Here is a 24,425-nt window from a genome sequence, read left to right as displayed (position 1 = left end):
TCTTTTTTCTTTTTAGTCAGAAATGATGGGTCTGGGAATACAGGGTGGAAGTGGAAGTTATTATCACTATTAAGTTTAACAACCCACTTCCAATTGTTTTTTTCATCCTGTATGAGCGACTGCTGTTTAGAGGTCTTCATTCCCCAAAGAGGAATGCTTCTCCCGGGGGCACATAACAATGGTGTTCTATCAGACTGGAAGCTGAGAATGTCACCTGGATATTTTTGAGTTCCTTGTGCTCTACACTAAGCAGAGAAGAGATTCCAGAACTTACCCAGGAAATCCTGGATTGCTGCTATGTGATGTTGGCAAGGAGGACTATGTTTGGGACCCAGGAAATTCATGGAGGTGTTTCTTAATACTACCATATTCAGCTTTAAAATTAATAGAAGTCTAGAGCAACCTTATAAAGGGAAGACCACTAAGAACTCAGGTCTAATAGAAATGAATCTTTGGGTTACTCCACCAGAAAAAGAACTTTAACCATATTCTGTATATGCCATATGTACACATAAACACATACATATATGCATGTATACCAATTATTTCTTTCTCTGTGTTTCTGCTTGTACTATTTTTTATACAAAAAGGTGGTATCACTTCACTTTATGATTTATTTTCTAGGTTACAGAATGTCAGATGACTGAAGTAAAAGAGGAAGTAACATTGCTCAGAGATGGAGCTTTGTGGCTTCTCTCTTTGGAAAGATGGTGAGTTTGATTTAGATTCCACATATAAATGAGACCATGCAGTATTTGTCTATGTCTGGCTGATTTCACTTAGCATAATGTCCTCTAACTTCATCCATCTTGTTGCAAATGACAGGATTTCCATCTTTTTTTTATAAGGCTGAATACTATTCTATTGTGGATATATACTACATTTCCTCATCCATTCGTCTGTTGATGGACACTTAGATTGTTTCCATATCTTGGCTATTGTGAATAATGCTGCAATGAACAAGAGAGTGCAGATAGCTCTTGGAGATACTGATTTCATTTCTTTGTATATATTCCCAGAAGTGGATTGCTGGATCATATGTTAGTTTTATTTTTAACTTTTTAAGGAATCTCTGTACTCTTTTCCATAATTGCTGTACCAATTTACATATCACCAACAGTGTACAAGAGTTCCCTTTTGCCACACGCTTGCTTACATTTGTTATCTTTTTTCTTTTGATAATAAACATTCTAACAGGTGTGATGATACTTTTACTGTAGTTTTGGTTATATTTCCATGATGATTCATAATGTTGAGAATTTTTTCCATATGCTTGTTAGACATTTTTACATCTCCTTTTGAGAAAAGGCTACTTAAAGTTTTATTTTTTTTTTTTGCCCATTTTTAAATTAGGTAATTTTTTTCTTGCTATTGAGTTGTTTGAATTCCTTATATATTTTGGATATTAACCCCTTATCAGATGTATGGTTTGCAGATATTTTCTCCCATTCTGTAGTGAAGACTGTTGAGTATTTCCTTTGTGGGTTTTTAGTTTGCTGCAATCCCATTTATCTATTTTTGTTTTTGTTGTCTGTGCTTTGGGGTCATATAAAAAATCATTGGCAAGATTAATATCAAGAAGGTTTTTCCCTGTTTTCTTCTACTAGTTTTACAATTTCAGTTCTTACATTTAAGCGTTTAATTAATTTTGAGTTGATTTGTGTGTATATGGTGTGAGATAAGGATGCAGTGTTATTCTTCTGCATGTGGATATACACATTTCTTAACACCAATTGTTAATCAGACCATCCTTTCCTCATTGTGTATTATTGGCAACATTGTTGAAAATGAATTAATTGTAAGTTTATTTCTGGGTTCTCTATTATGTTCCATTGGTCTATGTATTTGTTTTTGTGCCAGTACCATACCATTTTGTTTACTATAACTTGGTAGTATATTTTGAAATGAGGTAGTGTGAGACCTCCAGCTTTGTTCTTTTTGCTCAAGATTGCTTTGGCTATTTGAATCTTTTGTGGGTCCATAAGAATTTTAGGATAGTTTTTTTCTATTTCTGTGAAAAATGTTATTGGAATTTTGATTGAATTTGTAGATCAGTTTGAGTAGTATGGAGATTTTAACAATATTAATTCTTCCCATCCATATACACAGGATATCTTTTCATTTATTTTTGTCTTTTTCAACCTCTTTTATCAATGTCCTATAGTTTTCAATGTACAGATCTTTCCCTCTTTGGTTAGGTTTAATCATAAGTATTTTTTGATGTTATTCTAAATGAAATTGTTTCCTTGATTTCCTTTTTGTTTAGCTAGTTGTTAGTGTTTAAAAATGCAACCGATTTTTTATGTTAATTTTGTATATTGCCAAACTGAATTTGTTTGTTAGTTCTAACAGATTTTTTTTGGCAGTCCTTAGGATTTCCTATATATAAGATTATTTCATAAGCAAACAAAGATAATTTTAATTATTTCCTTCTTATTTGGATGCCTTTTATTTCTTTTTATTGACTAATTGCTCTGTCTAGGACTTCCAGTACTATATCAAATGTAAGTGATGAGAATGGGTATCTTTGTCTTAGTCCTGATCTTAGAGAAAAAGCTTTCAACTTTTTACCATTGAATAGGATATAAGCTCTGGATTTGTCATATATGCCCTTTTTTATGTTGAGGTATATTTCTTCCATACCTAATTTGTTGAGAATTTTTAACACAAAAGGATGTTGAAGTTTTTCAAATGCTTTTTCTGCATCTCTTGAGATGATCATATGATTTTTATCTTTCATTCTGTTAATGTGATATAAGATGATAATAAGACTTTTATCCTTCATTCAGTTCATGCGTTATGTCATATTGATTGATTTATATATGTTGAAACATCCTTGCATCCCAGGAATAAATCCCACTTGATCAACTTGATCGTGGTGAATGATTCTTTTAATGTGTTATTGAATTCAATTTTTGAGTATTTTGTTCAAGATTTTTTGCATCTACATTCATCAGAGGAATTGGTCTATAACTTTCTTTGCTTATAGTGTCCTTATCTGGCTTTGGTATCAGTATAATGTTGGTCTTGTAAAATGAGTTTGGAAATATTCTCTCCTCTTCAGTTTTGTGGAAGAATTTGAGAAGAATTGGTGTTAGTTCTTTACATTTTTGGTAGAATCACCAGTGAAGCCATCAGGTCCTGGACTTTTCTTTGTTGAGAGGTTTTGAATTATTAATTCAGTCTCCTTACTCATGATAGGTCTATTCAGGTTTTTTTTTTTATTTATTTAGCCTGGGTCTCAGGATTATTGCTCAGGCAGGAGTGTAGCAGTGCAGTTGTGGCTCACTGAAGCCTTGATGTCCAGGGCTCAGGTGATTCTCCCACCTCAGCCTCCTGAGTAGCTGGGACTACAGGTGTGCACCACTACATCCAGCATTTTTTTTTTTTTAATTTTTAATAGAGACAGGGTTTCTCCATGCTGCCCAGATTGGTCTCAAACTCCTGAACTCAAGCTCTCCACCCACCTCGGCCCCCCAAAGTGCTGGGATTACAGACATGAGCCACCGTGCCCAGTCTCTATTTCTTCTTTGTTGAGTCTTTGTAGGTTGTATGCTTCTAGGAATTTATTCATTTCCTCTAAGTCATCCAATTTATTGGTATATAATTGTTCACAGTAGTCCCTTATAATCTTATGTATTTTTGTAGTATCAATTGGAATGTCTCCTTTTTCTTTTTTTTTTTTTTTTTTTTTTTTTTTTTTTTTTTTTTTTTGAGACGGAGTCTCGCTCTGTCGCCCAGGCTGGAGTGCAGTGGCGCGATCTCGGCTCACTGCAAGCTCCGCCTCCCGGGTTCACGCCATTCTCCTGCCTCAGCCTCCCGAGTAGCTGGGACTACAGGCGCCCACAACCGCGCCCGGCTAATTTTTTGTATTTTTAGTAGAGACGGGGTTTCACCGTGGTCTCGATCTCCTGACCTTGTGATCCGCCCGCCTCGGCCTCCCAAAGTGCTGGGGGAATGTCTCCTTTTTCATTTCTGTTACCTAGTTGAGTCTTCTTTCTGTTTTTTTTTTTTTGTTTGTTTGTTTGTTTGTTTTTTAGTCTAGCTAAAGATGTGTCAGTTTTGCTTATCTTTTCAAGAAACCAGCTCTTAAGTTTTGTTGCTCTTTTCTGTTGTTTTTTAAAAATCTCTGCTTTATTTTTGCTCTGATCTTTATTATTTCCTTCCTTCTGCTGACTTTGGGCTTAGTTTATTCATCTGTTTTTAGTTCCTGATGTATAAAGTTAGGTTGTTTATTTGAGATTATTTTTTTCTTAATGTAGGTGTTTATTGCTATAATGTTTCCTCTTAGAATTGCTTTTGCTGTGTCCCATAAATTTTGGTATGTTGTTTCCGTTTTCATTTGTCTTAAGATTTTTTTTCTGATTCTTTTTGATTTCTTCTTTGACCCATTGGTTCAGGAGTTTGTGTTTAATTTTTCACATATTTGCAAATTATCCAATTGTTCCCTGTTACTGATTTCTATTTTCATCAGAAAAGGCACTTGACATGATTTTAATCTTCTTACATTTTCTGAGACTTGTTTTGTGGCTTCACTTGATTTATCCTGAAGAATATTTAATGTGAACTTGAAAAAAAATGCATATTCTGTTGCTTTTGGGTGGAATGTCATACTCAAGGGTGAAAAGTTCAAAGCTTTCCTCTAAAGTCAAGAGTAAGACAAGGATGCCAATTGTGTCACTTCTATTTAACATAGTACTAAAAGTCATAGTCCAAGCAACTAGTAGAGAAAAAGAAATAAAGGAATCCACATAAAAAAATTAAAATTATCTTTATTTACATATAACATGATCTTATACATAAAAAATTGTAAAGACTCCACCGAAAAACTTTTAGAACTAATAAACAAATTTAGTAAATTTGCAGGATACATATGTCTATTAGGTTCACTTGATATATAGTGTCCTTCAGGTCAGCTGTTTCCTCATTGATTTTCTATCTGTATCATCTATCTATCGTTAAAAGTGGGGTGTTGAAGTCCCCTACTATTATCTTACTATTTCTCCTTTCAGTTCTGCTAATATTTGCTTTGTATGTTTAGGTGCTTCAGTGTTGGGTATGTATATATTTACAATTGTTAATTTCTCCTGATGAATTGACCCCTTTATAATCACTTCTGTGTCTCTTGTGACAATTTTTGATTTAAAGTCTATCTGTATAACATAACTGCTCTTGTTCTCTTTTCATTACCATTTGCATAGAATCTTTTCTCAGCCCTTTACTTTCAGCCTTTGATGTCCTTAGAGCTACAGTGAATCTCTTATAGGTAGCGTATAGTTGGATCTTATTGTTTTTAAATTCATTGAGCCATTCTATGTCTTTTGATTGGATAATGTAACACATTTATGCTCAAAGTATACTGTTTCCATTTTGTTAATTGTTTTCTTACTATTTTGTAGTTTCTTTGTCCTGTTATTCCTCTCTTTCTGGTCTTCCTTTCTGATTTGATAAATTTTTTGTAATGGTATGCTTTGAGTTATTTCTCTTTATCTTTTGTGTTTCTACTACAGGCTTTTTCCTTTGTGCTTACCATAAAGGTTACATAAAACATCTTATAGTTATAACAATCTGTTTTAAACTCATAACAACTTAACTTCAACTACATATAAAAAATCTACATGTTAACTTTTCCTCCTTCCACATTTTATGTTATTGAGGTCACAATTTACATCTTTTTATATAGTGTATTCATTAACAAACTATTGTAGCTATAGTTTTTTTGTGACTTTGTCTTTTAGTTTTTATACTAGACTTAGAAGGGATTTATATACTACCATTACCATATCAGAGTGTTATGAATTTGAGTATATTCTTATCTTTACAGTGAGTATTATACTTTTATATGCTTTCATGTTGTTTGTTAGAATCCTTTTGTTTCAACTTTAAGAACTCTCTTTAACATTTCTCATAAAGCAGGTCTAGTGTTAACAAACCACATCAACTTTTGTTTGTCTGAGAAAGTCCTTATCTCTCCTTCATTTCTGAAGGACAGCTTTGCTGGGTATTCATTTTTTTTCTTTCACTATTTTAATATATATTATTCCAATTTCTCCTGGATGCAAGGTTTCAGCTGCAAAATCCACTGATAATCTTATGACGGCTTTCCTTTTATGTGATGAGTAACTTTTCTCTTAGTGCTTTCAAAATTCTTTGTCTTTGGGTTTTGAGAATTTGATTATATAATATGTCTTGGCAAAAATTATTTTATGTTTATTTTTTTAAGGTTCTTTGAGCTTCATGGATCTGTATGTTTCTTTCCCTCTTTAGATTTGAAAAATTTTATACTCATTATAGAAGTTCCTTTCTCTGCTCCTTCTGGAACTTCTATAATGAGTATATTACCATAATTTCCATATTATTTCTTCAATTTTTAAGTTTTTTCCTTATTATTTCTCTGAGTACTTTTGAGTGACTTATCATTGAGTTCATTGATTCTACCTTTTGATTGGTCGAGTCTGAAGTTGAAGCTCTACGTGAAATTTTTAAGTTCATTCGTTGTGTTCTTCAGGTCCAGAATTTCTATTCTTTTCAATGGTTCCTATATTTTTGTTGAATTTTAAAGTTTGTTTATGTATTACTTTTCTGGCTTCATGTAGTTGTCTACCTGTATTCTCTTATAGCTCCCTGAAATTTTTTGAGATGATTATTTTGAATTATTTGTTAGGCAGTTCATACATCTCTATTTTTTAAGGGTTGATTACTGGTGCTTACTTTTTTTCCTTTGATAGGGTCATGTTTCTCTGATTATTTGTGGTGCTTATAGCCTCGTACTGGTGCCTGTACATTTGAAGAAGTAGTCACCTTTTTCATTCTTGACAGACTGATTTTGGCAGGGAAAACCCTTCACCAGTCAGCACTTCCAGAGATTCAGGGTTCATGTGTGAGCTTGCTGCTGAAGTCCTTGTGCATGTTGGTCTGGTACCTAGGTCCACGGGGTCTGACCTGTTAACTGAGTCTGTGGGGTTGTGCCTATAGAGCTTGGGTCCATGGGTATAGGCCTGGGTTCTGGATCCATGAAGTCTGGTATGGCACTGGGAACTCTTGAGGTAGACCTGATGACTGAGTCCATGGGAACAGGCCTGGAACCTAAGTCTGTGTGGATGGCTCTGGGAGCTGGGACCATGAGGGCCAGCCTGGCATTGGGGTTTGCCTGGGGCCTGGCTGGGGCTGCAGGGACCAGCCAGGTGCTGAAGTGAGTTTGGATCCTGGGCTGCAGGGGGTGGCGCAGTACTGAGTTGGGCCTGGAGACTGGAGCCATGGATATTGACTTCATGCTAGGGTTCACTGTGGTGGGCTTGGTGCTGAGTCCATGAAGACAGGTCCAGAGCCTGAGTCTATAGTGACCACTGTGGAGCCTGGGACAGCCATAAATGGCCTGGTTCTGGGGAAGGCCTGGAGCCTATGTTCATAGGAGCCATGGAGATTGGAGCCGTTGGGTCTTAGAGACATAGTGGAGCTTGGGTTTAAGGGGACTGTCCTGTAGCCTATGGCTATAGGAACCTGCCTGGGTGCTGAGTTCACTGAATTGTGCCTGGCATTGGAGTCCATGAAGTCAGGTGTTAACTTTACTGTCCTTCCCCCACATATATAGTATCTGTTTCCATGTTGCACTGCCCAGGTTTGGGGGCAGGGTAATGCAGATAATATGAAACTTTCTTTTCTATTCTCTTTAATGCACTTTTTCTTATTTCTCTGCTCCACAAAGGTGCTGTAACCTCTCATCTGGATTCCTTGTCTCTTATGAAGATATTTTCATTCACAGATGGTTGTTCAAATTGATGTTTCTGTGAAGGGATAAATACTGAAAACTTCTATGTTGCCATTTTGCTCATGTCATTCTCCTCTGTTAACTTAAAAATATTTTTTGCTGCACTTCTTGAATAACACATTGTTGAAAATTAGCAGACTCTTGGCTTGGTTGTTGAAGTTCCTCCTTTAGAGCAAGTTCCTCTTACGTTCTCTGTAGATACACTATAGTTGTAAAATGTTTGTAGAGATAATATTTTGTGTGTAGAATTAAGGACAAATTAAACACAAATGTTTAGGGGGCAATATTGGTAAGAAGATCTATTGCATTAGAAAAGGGAGAAGTATCAAGTTTATTTAGGAGAAATAAAATGAGTTGAGAAAATTTAAGGGAAAATGTATAGTCCAATGAGACCTTGTGGAGAAAAACAAAATAAGAAGAAAGACATGGAAGAATATTTACATTCTTGAAACAACAAGAGTGAGGAAAGCCAAGAGCACAGTTGGAGTTGCACCAGATCAAGCAGAAGTTCCGCTGGAGCCTGAACTGAGAATGCGCCATTCCTAGTTACCTTGATAACAGCCCCACTTTCTGTTAATAATACTCTAATGAGAAAAATCTTGCAAAAATAGTCAGAAAAGGCAGAGTCAAATATGGTTCAATGTGTTCCACCTTAGTAGAAAGTCTCAGGAGGAGTTTGGGGAGGATGGTGCTGCAGGCAATGGAGGAGATAACGATGAGAAAATTTTCAGCTCTGTATAAAAAGGCAAGTGAAATACATGCTTGTGAATTTCTGGGTGCTTTGCCATGTTGTATTTCCCGATAAATTTTATCCCAGTTAGTATGAAGAATAAACTCTGATTATTATGGTTATCACTTGCTGGGTGTCTATTATTTTTCAGAAACTGTTTCAGGAACTTTATATAAGTTCCTCATTTAATTACACATTTCCAAACTGCAAATGAATTAGTTATTATTATAATCATTTTATAGATGAAGAAAATGAGACTCAGAGCAATTAATAAGTTGCCCAAAGTCAGATAGCAAGTAAGTACTAGAAATAAAATCCAGATTAATCTAATTCCCATACCCTTGCTCTTTCAATTATGTTTCAGAATTGATCACAAAAGGAACCACACTGTGTGCTTAGGATGATTTACTACCTACTAAATTTAACCATGGGGCAATCTAATAAACTGGGTAGAATATATGGTTAAGATAAAATTTGAGAAGAAAAGATTAAATGAAAATAGTTGGTACATACCAATGGTCAGAATATTCTGTCAGTATTCTAGAAATTTATGTAAGAATAAATTGTATGCTGACAAAATTTTATTACATTAAAAAATTCACATTCTTCATACACAAGTCTTGTAAATAGCTACTGTTAAAGAAAGGATATTTACCTAGAAAAATCTGGAGTGGTCAACCAGTATATAACCATTCCTGGGGTGAAATGTCCCTTTCATCTTAGGCCTCTGGCCAATTTATCCAAGGAGTAGATACCTGACTTTAAAATATTCTCTTTTATAGGCAATTACAACTTGCAAGGGAATATACAGAGGTCACAGTGTAGTAGAGTTGAGTTATATTAACAGCAATTCTTTGGAGAGAAAAAACCACCTTATACTACCATGCTCAAAGGCAAAGATTAACAGCAACATTATATAAGTTGAAACACTAAGGGCCTAGACCAGTTAGGAATGCATTATTGGGTAACTTCACTGGGCAAATAATCCTGAGTAGCTGGCTAATGGTAAGAATAACGTGGAAGTCATAAATACTAGCTATAACCTTTCTATAGTCCGAATGTTTGTGTGCCCCCAAATTCATATGCTGAAACCGAATCACCAATATCATGGTTTTAGGAGGTGGGGCCTTTGGGGAGTGCTTAGGTCATGCAGTCAGGGCCCTCAAAAGTGGGATTAATGCTCTTATAAAAAAGACCCCAGATAGTTAACTCTTTCCTTCCACCACATGAGGACAGTGAGAAGGTACAATCTATGAACCAGAAAGCAGATCCTCTCTAGGCACCGAATCTGCTGTCACCATGAGCTTGTACTTCCCAGTCTCCAGAACCATGAGAAATAAATTTCTATTGTTTATAAGCTATTGAGTTTATGGTGTTTTCTTGTAGCAACCTAAATGGACTACAATAAACCTCATGACCAGTTTCAGCAGCAAATACAAAAATATACACTTGTATTTCTTTGCATACTAAACCTATACTAGGTCTATAGTTATGTTAGTATTGATTCCCTAACTTTTTTCCCCTTCATAGGCTGTGTAGTTACAGAATGCCCAAATGAAATTATTACAAATCTATAATACAAATGGATATCATCCAGGGAGTCTGATTTCAAAAAAATGTGGTATCATGACATCGTACCTTGTTTAATAGCTGGGCATGAATTTAGGTCATTTCCTATTTTAGAAGAAGATGAGAGTGTTAGTTATTATATATGGATTAATTACTTTTAGTTGAATTGAGGCATTTATGGATATATGGAGAAAAATATATATGTTTTGGGTATAGAGAGGTGAAAGAGAGAGAAGAGAGAGAAAGAGAGAGTGTGTGTGTGTCTGTGTGTATGTTTGTGTGTGTGTACACAACCACGGCAGCCAACAGATGGAATGTAGGAGACACAAATTGCGACAGTTGCTCAGCTCCATGTAGTTTCCCCAAGGATAAGCCTACATGTTCTACTCTGTCCCCTGGACATAGCTATATGTTCTCAAAATAGAGATATCTGACCCAAGTTGTTTCAGTTAGATTAACTCTTCTAATAATTAGAAAACCTGAATTGAGATACATAGAAACAGAGAGTGTTAGAGTTGCATGAAGCTAGGCAGTGCTATAGAAAGCATGTTTCCATTCCCCAGCTTCTGGAGGTCTTGGAACTTCTGTGTTTCAGTTCTTCCCATAGCTTAATTGTTCAGCCCTTCCTTTATTCCTTTATTACATGCTATTCTCCAAAATCTTCTTTGTAATACATGCTTTGCTTCATGTTTATAAGAATGGGAAAAACTAAGGCATATAATCTAATTTTAAAATTAAGTAGAACAGAGGTGGCTAATGAAAATGCATATATTTGTTTAGGGGCTGTGCTCATATATCACAGAAATAAGATGGAGATATACTATGGTTATATTTCAGATGCAACTAATCTGATATCAGCCTTCTGAAATTGATTCTTTCTTTATCTTCCACATCACTCATGAACTTCCTTCTCTGAAACACCAGTTATTTAACTTGATTCTTCTTTATATAATTAAATATTGATTTTGGCTATAACTAAAAGAAAAATATAATAGAAAGTGCTACACAATAGGGAATTCATTTTTTTTTAATGGGACAAGAGATACAGAGGTAGCTCTCGGGAGACAGCTCACTGATATCATTGAAACCCAAGCATTTTCTTTCTTTCTTCTTCAGTGTCCCAAGCATGTGGGCTTCTTTCTCCTGATTGTAAAATGGTTGTTGGAATTCTAGGCATCAAGTCAGGATGACAGACAGAAGAATAAAACAGAAGGGGTGGCACCAACAGCTTTCTGTGGATGTCACAATGACTATAACTGTTGTATGGTCACCTCTGGCTATAAGGAAGGCTGGAAAATCAATTTTTTGTGAAGTAGAAAAAACAAGAAGCAATAGGGTTGACATAGGTGCTGAGTGAATCAACTAACAGTATCTTCCATAGCTTCTAGAATAATCAATCTTAATGAATTTTCTTAGGTATGATGATATTTAGAAATAGAAGTTAAAGAAAGCTCCTTAGTACAGTTTGCTGGTTTCCTGGACAGAAGTACAACTTTATGCTGAAGTCCACGTTCACTCATACCTGTTGCTAATAGACTTAGTTCCTAAATCTGCATCACTTATCCACTCAGCATGTGTGCGCATGTGCCTCTGTGTGTATTCCATCTTTCATTTTTATTTTTTAAATTGAGACAGAGTCTCACTCTGTCGCCTAGGCTGGAGTGCAGTGATGCGATCTCAGCTCACTGCAACCTCTGCCTCCTGGGTTCAAGCGATTCTCCCACCTCAACCTCCTGAGTAGCTGGGACTACAGGTGTGTACCGACAAGCCCTGCTAATTTTTCTATTTTTATTAGAGATGGGGTTTCCCCATGTTGGCCAGGCTGGTCTCAAACAACTGCCCTCAGGTGATCTGCCTGCTGTGGCCTCCCAAAGTGCTGGGACTACAGGCATGAGCCACTGTGGCCTGGCCCTGTAATTCCATGTTTTTAATGAGCAAAATATGTACATCAAAAAGAATCCAGATATACAAAAGTTTTTCTCTTATCCTTGTTCCTTACTCATTCATTAACCTGTCTTAATGCCATCAGTGTTTTCAACTTACTGGGTATTCTTCCAGAGAGAGCTTATATATTCATATGAATTGCACAATCCTCTCTTAAAACCACTGGTTCCATCTTTGCACACTTCACAAGCAAGTGACTATGCCAATGTCTTCACCAAGGGAAGAAAAAGGGGGAAACCAATCTTCATTCAACTATTATGTGCCAGCTGCCTCAATACATCCTATCTCATTTAATCTTCATAATGCCTCGCTGAAGTTGATACCTGCATGTTCAACGTGGGAATCTGAGGGTCAGAATATGTCTCAGTCCATTCACATTGCTGTAAAAAAAGTCTTAGATCAAGTAACTTATGAAGAGTAGAGGCCTATTTTTCACAGCTCCGGAGGCTAGGAAGTCCAAGATCAAGGGACTAGCAGATTTGGTGTCTGGTGAAGGCTGGCTCTCTGCTTCACAGATTGTACCTCTTGCTGTGTTCTCACAAGGTGAAAGGATGGAAAGAGCAAACACACTCCCTCAAGCCCTTTTATAAGGGCACTAATCCTATCTATGAGGGTGGAACCCTTACAGACCAATCACTTCCCAAAGGTCCCATATCTTAATACCACCATCTTGAGGTTTAAGTTCTACCATGAGTTTTGGAGGGACACAAACATTCAAACCATAGCAGGGTAGTTAGATGACACATATTAGGCCAAAGAGCTAATCAAGGTTTGAAAGTGGAATTTAAATCTATGTGCTTTGGTTTGCCTGCCTTTGAAACATCTATTTTTTTTTTTTTAAAAGAAAATGATGTTTATTTGGAAATAGAGCATTGCAATGGGAATACACATGCCATCGTAAACTATGTGTGTATTCAGGGAGGTAAAAGAAGACACAGGTGTTTTTGTTTGTTTGTTAGTTTTTTGAGACAGAGTCTGTTTCACACTGTTGCCTGGGCTGGTGTGCAGTGGTGCAATCTCAGCTCACTGCTACCTCCGCCCCCCAGGTTCAAGCAGTTCTCCTGCCTCAGCCTCCCGAGTAGCTAGGATTACAGGCACCCACCACCATGCCTGGCTAATTTTGTGTGTGTGTGTGTGTGTATTTTTAGTAGAGATGGGGTTTCACTATGTTGGCCAGGCTAGTCTCGAACTCCTGACCTTGTTATCCACCCACCTTGGCCTCCCAAAGTGCTAGGATTACAAGGAGACACATGTTTTTTAAAGGAAAAAAAGAAAGATTACATAGTTGTTTTTAAAAGAAATAGCCTTGGCTACAGAGATGAGTAGCAAGGGTTATGGCAATCTGAAGTTGGACAGGCGGTTGCTGGGCAGATAAAGCATCTATTTGTTGAGTTCTATAGTTCTATTCATGTGTATCTGAGCCCTTGATGCAGCAGGTTTCTGCTGGATGATTGGCTCTTGCTGCCACAGTGGACTACTACACAGGTCTTCCTCCTCTGCTGCTCTGTCTTCTAGCTGATTCTTTTTTTTTTTTTTTTTTTTTTTGCTATACTTTAAGTTCTAGGGTACATGTGCATAACGTGCAGGTTTGTTACATATGTATACTTGTGCCATGTTGGCGTGCTGCACCCATCAACTCGTCATTTACATCAGGTATACCCCCAATGCAATCCGTCCCCCTCCCCCTCCCCATGATAGGCCCTGGTGTATGATGTTCCCCTTCCTGAGTCCAAGTGATCTCATTGTTCAGTTCCCACCTATGAGTGAGAACATGCGGTGTTTGGTTTTCTGTTCTTGCGATAGTTTGCTGAGAATGATGGTTTCCAGCTGCATCTATGTCCCTACAAAGGACACAAACTCATCCTTTTTTATGGCTGTATAGTATTCCATGGTGTATATGTGCCACATTTTCTTATGCTCAAGGTTGTGAAAGCTTGGCCTCTTTCCTTGTGGCACTTAGAGCAATGATTTGAAGTGAGTTGATTGTCAATAAATGTCCATTAATTAAATTACTTGGCACTCCCCCTGACCTCAGCCTAGAGCCCTTGCTATTGCTTCCTCTGCTCCTAACACTCCTGCAGCTTTGTTCAATTGCTTTTCTTTTAGGATTTATCCTTTTACCATACTTATCTCTCTAGAGACTTGTTTCTTGATGTGTGGACCGTGGACCAACAGCATCAACATCACCTAGGAGCTTATTAGAAATACAGATTCTCAGGCCCCACCCTAGACCTACCAGACCAGAATCTATTTTCACAACATCATCTGGTGGTTACTATGCATATTAATGTTTGAAAAACACTGTTCTAGATGTGCCCACAGGTCAAGTGTAGTCAGCTGCCTGTGGTCACATTTGAAATAGTTTTATGAGTACCTATACAATATACATAATTTATCCTATGCTCCTGAAAAACCTAGGAAACTTACTATATGTTCATTAAGAACAAATCTGCTGACCTCTGCTGTAGAATCTATGCGTTACTGTACTTGAATGTGGGGTGGATATTTAATCTTGCTTTTCCCCATGTACCATGGGCATGGAGTTGAGTGCTGATTCTGCCACGCTTCTTCTGTGTACTTCTGGTGTTTTGTACATTCATATTCATGACTTCACATTATGATTTACATTTTGTTTGTATGTTTACAGGTATGGCTCTCTACTAGGCAGAAAGCTCCTTGAAGACAGATGAGGCCAGGCTCCCTAGAAGCAGAGCCTGGAATGGGGATTGTTGTTGAGTGAGTCATTGAAGGAGTGCTCTCAGGGAGAACCTGGAAGGAAAGGAGGAAAGCAGGACAGGCTAGAGTAAGAAGCTAAGCAAAGATGTTGTGGCTGCACTGGAGTCTAACTTCACTGTGATTTTTGGGGAGTACTCTGAAATGTAAATAACACTGTAGACTTACCCCACCTTGAGGCAAGGGGCTAAGCTTTTTGTACCACGTCATTGTCCTGGGCTGGCCATGGAGGAAGGCATGACCTCACAGGCTTTTCTGGATGAGGCTGCTTCCCTTGGCTGAACCCACCTGTGCGCCTTTGGCAGCCTCTATTCAAGCAGCTGGGGTGGGGGAGAGTGAGTTCCCTTGTGGCTTTTTATTTTAATCTCTGTATCCTTGGTTTCTAGTACAGTTTCTGGCACTCAGTGAGCATACAATAAATCTTTGCTACATGGGTGAGTCTCTTCCTAATATAATACTTACTCACTTGTCAGTTAAAATAGACAGTACTCATTGTCTTTGTTTATGTTCATGCAATTAATAAAGCAAATATTCTTCTGACTAGTTAAACAAGACTAAATGAGATCATCCAGATGAAGGTACCTAGCAAACTGCCTGACATATAATAGGCAACAATAAATGTTAATTTCCTCTTGAGATTAAATAGGCTAAATATGTTTTATTAGGGAGAGTGTTTCCTGTTTATGGCTTATAACAAATTTTAATGAATCAAGAGAGATTTCTGCTCTTATTATCTGTGTAATCTCTACTTGAGGTAGAGACCTCTACTTGAGGTCTACCTCAGCTGTGAAGAGGTATAATGATGGTTATAATCTGAGATGTTGTATTAACAGTATATTAGAGAGTGAAGGAAGTATCAGAGAAAAATATGGTTAGCTGTTAAAATTATCTACAAAAAAAAAAATAATGATTCCTGCCAGATATTCAGTGCCTAATTATAGGACAGGCACTGTCTTAGGAGCTTTATGTACTTTATTATCAGTCCCCCAAACAACCCTATAAGGTGGGTGCTATAATAGGTTGGTACACAATAGGTAGACAAATTAGGATATTAGCAAAACAAGGCACCAATATGTATATATTTTTTGATGTTTTAAAAATAGCATTAAAATAGTCATTCTGTTAAAAATCAGAATTTTATGGATTTTTTACATTTATTAGTTTTTAAAATTTGAATTACATAAGGGATTACTACCACCTTTCTAGTGCAGATGATTTCTATAAGTTTTAATTTCATACCCTTTTACCCCTATGTATTAATTAACCCATTTTCAGAACTGAGGAACCTGCAACTCAGAAAGGTTAGATAGCCACTGGCTCCATCAAGAGTCAGGAAGCTGGTAACAAAGAAATTGGAGGGCTGGAGGGTAAAAGCAGGAGAAGGGGATACTCAGAGGAGAAGGACACTAGAGAAGTCAGTCCTGAATCCACCAATGAGGTACCGCTGCAACTATGTCTGGAATTGGCTCAGGCTGGCAGATTCCAGAATGACCCAGATGAAACCGCTTTAGCAATCTCCAGCAACTGCCATTCTGTCAGAGTCAGAAGCAGAAATCTCTTTTTCCAGTCTTCTTATCTCTTGCCAGTGCCTCCTGTTGGTAGAATCGACCAGGAAGTAAACAGGCGAGGGAGTCTCAGAAATGGAGTTTGCACATACCTAGCCTAGTAGAGGAGAATAGAGAAGTTGGGTATGGGTTAGAGAGATGACATGCAAATAACCAGGAGACCTATACAGCTGGAATGTGGTATGGCCAGGCTATTTCTCTGTAGAATGCATATATTTTACAACAAAGCTGTACTAGTGAGCTAATCTACGCACTTCACTTGAAAATTCATGTTTGAGTTAATTTAACTTACTTTACTTGAAATTTCATGTTTCTTAGGATTGAAAACTAGTCATTTGTCCTCTGGTTTTGGCTTTTTATTCAGCTTTGAATATGATCTTTCAAAACAGAGAAGAAATTTTCTCATATTGGTGACTTTATTAATATTGGCATTGGTGCCCGTGGGTTGAAATCTCAGCATTTTGGAACCCTGCTGGGACGTTCTGCTTCTACTCGTTATGACATTTTCTCATCCCCCAGAGATAGCAGGTTTGAAACTGAAATAGAAATTTATATTCCTACTTACAATATCCAAGTTATTTGGTAGCAATTCTTAAAGTGGTCTACAACCAAATGGCATTGAATTTTTCCATTACTGATACCCTTTTAATCATGATAATTTATGGAACACCACTGAATTAGGTAGTGGGGATGCTAGATTAGATAAGATAAAATTCCTGTTAATGGGATGCTCATACCATAATACTTTACCCAAGCTGAGATAGTTTCTATTAGTTCCTTAGCAAGCACTTTTTTTCATAGAGAAAAATGTAAACTTAGGTTGCACAGTTTCTTTTCTTTTAAAAGATACCTATTCTCCATTTTAATCTAAGGAATTCAATACAGAGGAGGGACATTAAAGAGGGTAAATTTTGTATCCTACTATATTCCTGCAATGCTCACTAGTTTAGCTGGATAGTCCTGTTTTATAACATTGGTCCTCTATTTCTTGCTGGAGTAATAATGGTTGAGAAGTAACTGTTGTCTAATGAAGAAGGACATACAGGAATACTGTGACCTGGCCTCATTTTGTTTTTGCTGGCACACAAAGATTATGGGTGTGAGAAGCAGCAAATTATAAGGGAGAGTGATTCCATAGCTCCAGATCGTAGAATATTCTCCAGCAAGAAAGTATTGGACATGACCAACTGCGAGGCACTTTTCTCTATTTTACACCTTTATTTAAAAAATAATGCTACTCATTACCTACGAAATCAATCAAGAATCCATGGCATGACATTTAAGGCCATTAAACAAAATTCCTGTTAATGGGAAGCTCATACCCTAATATTTTACCCAAGCTGATATCGTTTCTATTAGTTCCCTAGCAAGTCACGTTCTTCCTCCAATCTTGTCTACCTTTAACAACTGATTCCTATGACCAAGTTCCAGCTTCCAGCTGTTTGTTAAGCAAAACAATCTTTTTCATAAAAACAAAACCTTATACAGAGCTTCAAAATATAACAGAAAAATGCAAAATTGGTCCAGTTAAGAATGGTGGAGGATTCAGAATTCGAATGCCTTGTCTTCTTTGTGCTTTGGCCACACAGGCACTTATTCCAAATTCCAGACTGTTCTGACTAGTCTCAGTGTTTCATTTTTGTCTATTTCTTTGACTTTGTCTATGGATTTTTGTTGTTGTTTTTGCTTGGAATGATCTTCTCTAGCATCTTGTGTGCAAATCCATCTCCAATCTAAATTCTTTGTCTTCCAGGAAGCTCTTCATAATTTACTCCACTTGAAGCCAAGCTAGACCTCCTCTGTGTTTCCAGTGGTAGTATTCAGGGAAGGTTGTTGTACTGTATTGTGAACCATCTTGAAGTCAGGGACTTCCTGGCTATCTCTGTACCATCATGTTTTGGACTATTAGGTACACAATGATTTTACTACTTTTTCAAAGAGAACAACATTTACCCTGATATAGGTTTTTGGTGGTTCTCTCTGGATACAGGTGAAGATTTTCCAAATTTATTTCCATATTTCTACCACATGGTGTTATTTTTATTTTCCCTTGAGGCTCCACTCAAATGCTACACCACAAATAAAATATTTCTTGAATCTTCCCAGATGAAAGTAATGTCAACTTCCACTGAATGCTCTAAAACACACTTTCTATCCCTCTCTGCATTTTCTAGCTTCTGTTATACAGCCATATACATGTCTTATATTCCACCCAATATTGCAAGTTACTTAAGAAAAGATCTATGTTAAAGAACTATAAGAGTATCTAATCTACAGTGAAATCAAACATGGCTTCAAACCCAGGCTTCAAATCTGGGTAACACTGAGCAAAAGACTTGGCCTCTCTTTGAATCTCAGTCTTCTCACTGTGAAATGAGGCTAACAATGTCTCCTTCAGAGATTTTTTTTGGTGAAGATTAAATTCAACAAGATTAAGGTATCTTACAAACCTTGAGCATTCAAAATATAAATTCCATCTCCCAGATTAATTTTGAGACTTTCCTGGAAACTAGTATCGTCTCTTGTATGAAGTGTATGCTAATTAATGTTTATTTGCATGTTGAATTGATTTAGGCCAGAGAAATTACTATTCTAGTATATAGTAAAGAAAGTTATGTAGAAAAAAATGGTTCTGTTGATAAGAAGTTTGGGAAGTGCTGAATTTTATTTGAATAATTTTTTAAAAGGAATTAAACATTTGTTTAGTGTTTTAAAGTGAATTATTTGACTCTTTCCTCACAGAGAATCTCACAGGGCAAGTGCTCTTTGCAACAGAGGTTGGGTAAAACACAAACAACGTACTGGCCCTAAAGGACGTGGAAGGATAGCTTGTGTCTAGGCTGGCAGGCTGTACAGACTCCAAAGCTTGGTATTACCAAGGTAGATTCACCAAGGCCCACAGTCTAATCTTATAGGCTCTTAAAGTTGGCTTGTCTTCCAAATGTGGATTGGAAGCCCACAGAGTGCTCTTGTATAATAGCATTCATCCCAATCATGTTAAAGAAGTTACTGTACATAGATGGCTTAGAAGAGTGCCTGGCACTGAAGATTTACATACCCTTTTAACGTGCACATTTTGTTCTCGTTATCACTAGATCGTGCATTTTCTTTACTTTTTTTTGTGCATTAGGAAATAGAAATTCAATTCAATTCAATATGCAAATAAAAATTAATTGAGCATATACTTCATACAAGGAACTGTACCAGGTTCTAGGGAAGTCTCAACATTAATCTGGGGAATGGGAAATTGAGTTTCAATTTCCTAATATGGGTTCCTCTCGTGGACTGACTCACATTAACCAAGCTTAGAGACTGATAAATAAACATCAATGTGAATTTGTTAATTTGCCATGAACACTCTTATTTCCAGTAGAATACACAGATGAACTGGCCTGATTACATAATTTCTCCACCCATCTCCACGATGGGCTGATGCACAGAAAAGTCAAGTTATAATTAGAAGACTTTGTGATAAGTCTGAATTAGGAGAAGTAGGAAATTACTTAATTGATCTTAAGAGATGTGCCTCGGCCGGGCGCGGTGGCTCAAGCCTGTAATCCTAGCACTTTGGGAGGCCGAGACGGGCGGATCACGAGGTCAGGATATCGAGACCATCCTGGCTAACACGGTGAAACCCCGTCTCTACTAAAAATACAAGAAAATTAGCCGGGTGAGGTGGCAGGCGCCTGTAGTCCCAGCTACTCAGGAGGCTGAGGCAGGAGAATGGCATGAACCCGGGGGGGCGGAGCTTGCAGTGAGCCGAGATCGCGCCACTGCACTCCAGCCTGAGGCACAGAGCAAGACTCCGTCTCAAAAAAAAAAAAAAAAAAAAAGATGTGCCTCATCTAAGCCCTCCATCCTTCCTTTCTTCTCTTTTCCTCATCTATCCATCCAACAAATACTTCTGGAAAACCAGCTCGATGAGTCAGTATAGCAGAGATCTGGGAAAGACTACCTATTTTTCAAATGACAAATGATCTGTTTGCTAGCCACGTGACCTCAGGGAAATTATTTAACGTCTTAATATTGCAGAATCCTCTTGTGTAATAGCACTCGTCTCAACCAGGTTAAAGAACTTGCTGTATGTAGATAGCTTAGAAGAGTGCCTGGCACTGATGATTTACATATTTCTTTAACACACAACTTTCGTCTTCTCATTCACTAGGTTGTGCATTTTTCTTACTTTTTTAATGAACTGCAAATTTGAATTTCAAAATGATTAATTACTTTGCCCTAGGTCATATGGGGTTAGTAAGTGGCTGAGCTTGAACAGGACCAAAAAGTAAATACACTGTTTATTTTAGAAAATCATGGATTTTGGTACTCTAGGGGAAAAAAAAATAAAACCTAATAGTTATGCAGACTCTCATTTCTCTTTAAAAAATTCTAAGCCTTAAGAGATACAGGGTGGACCCTAGTTTCTTTCTATATCATCAACTTCTGATTAATTTTTTCATTTTCCATATTTATCTCCTGTAATTTGGAACTTCCTCAAATGATACCCTAATAAATGAGATCTATTTTCTTCTGAAATACGTTTTTAAAAGACATTACAGTCATCTCAGACTCAGTTCTTAGTTATGAAACAGTGTATTTGGCAGTTTCCATTGCTTCTGGTTGTGATCAGATTGAATTTCAAACAGTCATCTTTAAGCTATGCCCTAATTAAGATGAATAGATACTGTCAGATGGCCTGTTTAATCAGTTTCTCATCTGGCATAATTATGTTTATGGGTAGGACCTGCTTTTGCTTGGTTTGGGCAATAGCTAAAACCAATAGAACAAGGCAATCACATCTCCTAAGTTAAGACCAGGGCTCTCTCTTCATCTTTAATCTTAGCTGGGCAATCACATTTTCAAACCTGCAGAATATGCTTAGTGTGTACTTGCACTGCAGGGCACCATTAGGCTCATGGCATCTGTCTATCCATCTATTCATGCTTACTTTCATTCATTCCATTCCAGTAATTACCCCCTGAACACCTCAGGTGTGCTGAGCTCTCTAGGTCCCAGGTCAAACTATCATGAAAAAGAGATCATTCCTGATCTCAAGAAGCTCTTGGTGTAATTGAAAAAGTCTCAAAAGCATATGGATTTTAAACATGACGCCTAATGCTATTTATTTATTATTTTAAAATTTTTACTTTTAATTTTTGTGGGTACATAGTAAGTATATATTTCAGGGGTACATGAGATATTTTGATACAGGCATACAATGTGTAATAATCACATAAGGGTAAACGGAGTATTCATCACCTCAAGCATTTATCTTTTCTTTGTGTTACAAACAATCCAATTATACAATTTTAGTTATTTCAAAATATACAATAAATTATTGCTGACTGTAGTCACCAGTTGTGTTACAAAATACTGTATCTTCTTCATTATAGCTAATTATATTTGTGTGCACAATAAATATCTCCACTTCCCCCAACCCCACAACCATTTCTAGCCTCTAGTTACCATCATTCTACTCTCTATCTCCATGAGTTCAATTGTTTTAATTTCTAGCTTCCACAAATAATGTAGAAAAGGCAAAGTATGTCTGTCCCTGGCTTATTTCACTTAACACAGTGACCTCCCCTCCAGTTCCATCTATGTTATTGTAAATGACAGGCTCACATTTTTTTTATGGCTGAATACTACTCCGTTTTGTGTATGTACCACACTTTCTTTATTCATTCACCTGTTGATGGACACTTAAGTTACTTCCAAATCTTTCTTATTGCTAATATCTGCTGCAATAAACGCGGGAGTGCAGATATATCTTCAATATACTGATTTCCTTTCTTTTGGGTATATACCTAGCAGTGGATCGCTGGATCATATGGTAGATCTATTTTTAGTTTTTTGAGGAGCTCCCAAACTCTTCTCTATAGTGGTTGTACTAGTTTACATTCCCACCGACAGTGTATGCCGCTTCCCTTTTCTCCCCATCCTCACCAGCATTTACTGCTTGTCTTTTGGATAAAAGTCATTTTAACTGGGGTGAGATGATATCTCATTGTAGTTTTGATTTGCATTTCTATGATAGTCAGTGATGTTGAGAACCTTTTGATATGACTGCTTGCCACTTGTATGTCTTTTCTTGAGATATGGCTATTCAGATTTTTTGTCCATTTTAAAATTGGATTATTAGAATTTTTTCCTATTGAATTGTTTGAGCTCCTTATATATACTGGTTATTAATTCTTTTTCAGATGGAGAGTTTGTAAGTATTTTCTCCCATCTGTGAGTTGTCTCTTCACTTTGTCGACTGTATCCTTTGCTGTGCCAAGCTTTTAAAATTTGATATGATGCCATTTGTTCGTTTCTGCTTTGGTTACCTGTGCTTGTGAGGTATTACTCAAGAAATCTTTGCCTAGTTCAATGTCCTAGAGAGTTTTCCCAATGTTTTCTTGTAGTAGACTCATAGATTAAGGTCTTAGTTTTAAGTCTTTAATCCATTGTGATTTGATTTTTGTATGTGGCAAGAGATAGGGATCTAGCTTCATTCTTCTGCATATGGAGATCCAGTTTCTCCAGCATCATTTATTGAAGAGACTGTCTTTTCCCAATATGTGTTCTTGGTACCTTTGTCAAAAATGAGTTCACCGTAAATGTATGTGTATTTTTCTGGGTTCTCTATTCTATTCCATTGGTCTATGTGTTTGTTTTTACGCCAGTACCATGCTATTTTGGTTTCTACAGCTCTGTAGTATAATATGAAGTCAGGTAATGTGATTCTTCATTGTATTCTTTTTCTTTTCTTTCTTTCTTTTCTTTTATTTTTATTATTTTTTTTTAATGGAGTCTTGCTCTATCGCCCAGACTAGAGTACAGTGGCACAATCTCGGCTCACTGCAACCTCTACCTTCCCGGTTCAAGTGATTCTCATGCCTCAGCCTCCTGAGTAGGTGGGATTACAGGCACCTGCCACCATGCCCGGCTAATTGTTTTTGTATTTTTAGTAGGGACAGGGTTTCACCATGTTGTCCAGGCTGGTCTTAAACTCCTGACCTCAAGTGATCCTCCCACCTCTACCTCCCAAAGTGCTGGGATTATAGGCATGAGCCACCACCCCCAGCCTCCTCGTTGTATTCTTTTTGCTCAGGATAGCTTTGGTTATTCTGGGTCTTTTGTGGTTCCGTATAAATGTTAAGATTTTTTTTTCTATTTATGTCAAGAATGTATTTTGAAAGGGACTGCATTGAATCTGTAGATTGCTTTGGGCAGTACAGACATTTTAACAATATTGATTCTTCTAATCCATGAATATAAATTTTTTTTCCATTTTTTGTGTTCTTTTCAATTTCCTTCATAAATATTTTACAATTTTCCTGGTAGAGATCTTTCACTTTATTTAATTTTATTCATAGCTACTTGAGATTACTTTCTTGATTTCTTTTTCAGATTATTTACTGCTGGCATATAAAAATGGTATTCATTTTTTAGTATGTTAATTTTGTGTCCTACAACTTTACTGAATTTGTCAGTTCTAATAGTTATTTGATAGAGTCTTTAGGTTTTCCCAAATATAAGATTGTATCTTCTGCAAACAAGGATAATTTGACTTCTTCCTTTCCGATTTGGATGCCTTTTATTTCTTTTTCTTGTGTAATTACTCTATCCGGGCTTCCAGTACTATGTTGAATAACAACAGTGACAGTGAGCATCCTTGTCTTGTTCCAAATCTTAGAGAAAAGGCATTCAGTTTTTCCCCCATTCAGTATGATACTGGCTGTGGGTCTGTCATGTTGACTTTTATTCTGTTGAGGTATGTTCCTTCTGTATGCAGTTTTTGTGAGTTTTTATCATGAAGTGATGTTGAATTTTATCAAATGCTTTTTCAGCATCAATTGAAATGATCATAAGTTTTTTATCCTTCATTCTATTGATATGCTATATCACATTGATTGATTTGCATATGTTGAAATATTCTTGCATCCCGGGGATAAATCCTACTTGGTCATGATGAATGGTCTTTCTAATGTGTTTTTGAATTTGATTCGCTAGTATTTCATTCAGGACTTTTGCATCAGTGTTCACTGGGATATTGACCTGTTGTTTTCTTTTTTTGATGTGTCTTTGTTTTTGGTATCAGGGTCATACTGGCCTCATAGAATGAATTTAGAAG

At 36.9% G+C, this 24,425-nt stretch overlaps 1 long non-coding RNA gene across 1 annotated transcript in view; it reads left to right on the top strand.

Annotated features, from left to right (window-relative positions):
• The window catches only part of LOC139358876 (uncharacterized), a 54,828-nt gene extending 39,961 nt beyond the window's left edge, over nt 1-14,867 (top strand). The window contains exons 2-3 of the long non-coding RNA XR_011614385.1: nt 625-710; nt 14,659-14,867. This is a non-coding gene — a long non-coding RNA (uncharacterized lncRNA). The remainder of the gene's footprint in view (nt 1-624; nt 711-14,658) is intronic.
• The last annotated feature ends 9,558 nt before the right edge of the window (nt 14,868-24,425 follow it).

The sequence above is a fragment of the Macaca nemestrina genome, chromosome 15 (genome assembly GCF_043159975.1).
Source record: "Macaca nemestrina isolate mMacNem1 chromosome 15, mMacNem.hap1, whole genome shotgun sequence".
Classification (NCBI taxonomy): Eukaryota; Metazoa; Chordata; class Mammalia; order Primates; family Cercopithecidae; genus Macaca; species Macaca nemestrina.
Note: the sequence above shows the minus strand (reverse complement) of the source record. Positions and strands in the feature narration are given on the sequence as shown.